We start from the raw sequence: 4,255 nt of genomic DNA on the forward strand, positions 1-4,255 counted from the left end.
CCTAATACAACATCCTGTGTTTAACATACTCTTTATCTTGGTATTCAAGATCACGGCACGTACGTTGCAAGACTACAGCTTACCCCGACCTATAATAGGTACTTTCTGACTACATTTAGTATCAGTATCTGTTTAGAAAAGCACTCTCCTTCTTAAAGTACGTGTTCATTCTGGAGGGTATCTCAGTGTTTTAGGTGCTGAACTCCGACGGAAACGCAGACGAGGTCACACCAAAAACACTGAGCTAAATCGCGCCCCTGATTTTCAGCAAGATGCGGTCGGCAATTAACTGAACAGTGGCTAAAAAAAGGTTGCATGTTGTTCCACTTTTTCTTACCTAAAACTTTAGAAGCAATCAAGAGTGGCGCGTCTCCTCTGCATGATTGTAGAAATTTTGAATCATGGCTGCCACCCACGTAACTTTCCGTGTTTATTTGCAGGTTGGTGTTGTCTGGCTGTATCAAGGTGAGAAGTTAAGGAACAAAACCTTAGCTTGCACCATGTTTATGCCGTTACAGAGGGCGTTTTTAGCAGCTCTTATGGCTTTGATACCGGTTAAGGAATCATTCTGCACAACTTGCTCAGGTAGGTATGTTGCTCATTTTACTGCAAAGATCATGTTTGCCGTTTCATATCTCCCTACGGGCATATCTTTATCTGCAGTTCAAAATATGATTCATTTCGTATATTTCAATTCATGTCATTTCCACCAACGGGCATATTACGAACTCGCATGGCTACAATCAGGGACAAAAGTAGTTGACACACTTGTTTAGAACGGGTGCTTTTATCAAACATTTACTTCATTTATTATTTCATTCCTTTTAAACGCCATAAATCCCCTCACCCCCTGAATCAATGTTGTCTGAAGTAAAAGAAAGAGTTGAGGGTCCAAAATACAACATTGATTTTGGGGGCGAGGGGTGGAGGTAGACAGGGGAAGGGGATAGGTAAGTCCAGTATTCAAAAAGGGGCCATTTTACGGAAGTGTCTCAACACTTTTGTCCCTCATTGTCTGAATGCAAAATTGTACTACTGCACACAAGTTGAGCTCTGTATGACAATGATTTTAACTGAAATTAAAGCAATCAATGACATAATTATGTTATTGGTGGTGGGGTTGACATTGACTTCTTCACGACCGAAATATAGGGCCAATTCGAATTACGTGATGACGTAATAAAAGGGCTGCGGTATCCAGAATTAACGGCGATATAGTTTACAAGCTAAAAACTGAGGCTGAAACTCGCGCACATGTACAACTTTTGGTGAATTTCAAGAGTATGCGTACTGAAAATATTTTTAATAAAGTGAATATTCCTCTTTCTTTACTTTATCCGATTGATAAGACGCAAACAATCAGGGGTAGCGTAAGGATTGACACGTATTGGGGATAGTCACTGGCCGGCCACGGAAATATGGAGCGTTAGTGAGGATCGGCCATCACTGCGTTCAATATCGGAACTACGGAAAAGTGAAGGTAAATTCATGGTCAATTTAATAAAAAACTAAGGACAGCGTAACAAATATTACAAGTGTACGCGAAAACAATTACTTTCAATCCCACCTGGTGACACCCTCTGTGACATGATAACGCAACGCAAATAGCGTGACATGAGCGCATATGTCTGAGTATTTGGACTGCATTTCTCAAGCGAAACCCTCTGTTTTTCTCTATTGTCGGCAGGAAAAATGAAAACAGAGCTTTAAAACGTGAACTGGTATCTGACTCTCAAAGAAAACGACAGCTCAAACTGAGGAAAACACTGCTTCCTTCGTGATACAACGGTTAACCACGTTTCGGCAAACGGAAAGTAATATTAGTCTGTTATGACCTCTTAATGTCGATATGTTTTCTCGTGGTTAACCGTTAAAACTCCTTATTTGCACCACATCGCTGCAATGTTGCTCGCCAAGAATAAGTATTGCAAAGCACTTTCTACATAGCGAGATCTTCTTTTGCCTTTTGTGAGGAATTAGGGCATGAAAACGGAAAATTTTCCAGCTCACGGCCGTCATCGATCACGTGCCAATCCCGCTCTCCTTGTCATCAAGTGAACTTCTGGGCCACAGTAATTGTTTTTTTGGTGAGATACAGACTGGTCTGTCTATCTTGAAAACAATTTCTTTAGCATTATGTGATTTAGGAGCTGGGAAATGAACTAGAATAAATGAATAAATGGCAGGCGGTCATCTAAAATCATTACAAAAGTACATTCCTAACCTGTTCTACGCCTACCTACGCTTAAGGTTTGGATCTGTTAGGTTTGAAAAGGTCTCAAAAAAAAGAAAAACACTTATAGGGCATAGCAGAAACGGCTGGCCCATAATTTATGAGGTTCATATCCTGTATATTGCTCACGTCCTTTCACCAATGGCACAAGTCAGTGTCGAAAATAATGCATGTCCGCTCCGTTACTCTCAGTATTTCATTATCTTAAGTTGACTATTCATGCACACAAGAACAATTTTCATTGTACCTTGGTGTTTCCATCGTTTTTCCACTAGTGTTAATACTTGTGAAAACATTACATCCGCAGCAACGGCAGTGATCACAACACAAATGATTTCCTCTCGACCCGACAGGGTATCAGGAACGCGCGCGGGAGTACAAGATTAAGTAATGACATACGCGTAGTACATTTTACTGTACGTGTACTACAAATCAGGACGAAAATTTACAAATGGTTGTTTGTACACAAACAATTTGGCCCATAGAGTAGCGTCATGGCACAACAATTCAGCAGCGTCAAAAATCTAGCCGGAAAACATAGATACATATTTCAGACTGTCTGAATGCAAAATTGTACTACTGCACACAAGTTGAGCTCTGTATGACAATGATTTTAACTGAAATTAAAGCAATCAATGACATAATTATGTTATTGGTGGTGGGGTTGACATTGACTTCTTCACGACCGAAATATAGGGCCAATTCGAATTACGTGATGACGTAATAAAAGGGCTGCGGTATCCAGAATTAACGGCGATATAGTTTACAAGCTAAAAACTGAGGCTGAAACTCGCGCACATGTACAACTTTTGGTGAATTTCAAGAGTATGCGTACTGAAAATATTTTTAATAAAGTGAATATTCCTCTTTCTTTACTTTATCCGATTGATAAGACGCAAACAATCAGGGGTAGCGTAAGGATTGACACGTATTGGGGATAGCCACTGGCCGGCCACGGAAATATGGAGCGTTAGTGAGGATCGGCCATCACTGCGTTCAATATCGGAACTACGGAAAAGTGAAGGTAAATTCATGGTCAATTTAATAAAAAACTAAGGACAGCGTAACAAATATTACAAGTGTACGCGAAAACAATTACTTTCAATCCCACCTGGTGACACCCTCTGTGACATGATAACGCAACGCAAATAGCGTGACATGAGCGCATATGTCTGAGTATTTGGACTGCATTTCTCAAGCGAAACCCTCTGTTTTTCTCTATTGTCGGCAGGAAAAATGAAAACAGAGCTTTAAAACGTGAACTGGTATCTGACTCTCAAAGAAAACGACAGCTCAAACTGAGGAAAACACTGCTTCCTTCGTGATACAACGGTTAACCACGTTTCGGCAAACGGAAAGTAATATTAGTCTGTTATGACCTCTTAATGTCGATATGTTTTCTCGTGGTTAACCGTTAAAACTCCTTATTTGCACCACATCGCTGCAATGTTGCTCGCCAAGAATAAGTATTGCAAAGCACTTTCTACATAGCGAGATCTTCTTTTGCCTTTTGTGAGGAATTAGGGCATGAAAACGGAAAATTTTCCAGCTCACGGCCGTCATCGATCACGTGCCAATCCCGCTCTCCTTGTCATCAAGTGAACTTCTGGGCCACAGTAATTGTTTTTTTGGTGAGATACAGACTGGTCTGTCTATCTTGAAAACAATTTCTTTAGCATTATGTGATTTAGGAGCTGGGAAATGAACTAGAATAAATGAATAAATGGCAGGCGGTCATCTAAAATCATTACAAAAGTACATTCCTAACCTGTTCTACGCCTACCTACGCTTAAGGTTTGGATCTGTTAGGTTTGAAAAGGTCTCAAAAAAAAGAAAAACACTTATAGGGCATAGCAGAAACGGCTGGCCCATAATTTATGAGGTTCATATCCTGTATATTGCTCACGTCCTTTCACCAATGGCACAAGTCAGTGTCGAAAATAATGCATGTCCGCTCCGTTACTCTCAGTATTTCATTATCTTAAGTTGACTATTCATGCACACAAGAACAATTTTCATTGT

General features: G+C 40.3%; 1 long non-coding RNA gene across 1 annotated transcript in view; it reads left to right on the forward strand.

The window, feature by feature from the left end:
- LOC140933184 (uncharacterized) overlaps positions 1 to 4,255 on the forward strand; it is a 16,710-nt gene continuing 12,455 nt past the window's right edge. Inside the window, exons 1-2 of the long non-coding RNA XR_012165030.1 lie at positions 1 to 98; positions 441 to 585. This is a non-coding gene — a long non-coding RNA (uncharacterized lncRNA). The remainder of the gene's footprint in view (positions 99 to 440; positions 586 to 4,255) is intronic.

This window comes from Porites lutea, chromosome 4 (genome assembly GCF_958299795.1).
Source record: "Porites lutea chromosome 4, jaPorLute2.1, whole genome shotgun sequence".
Taxonomy (NCBI): domain Eukaryota; kingdom Metazoa; phylum Cnidaria; class Anthozoa; order Scleractinia; family Poritidae; genus Porites; species Porites lutea.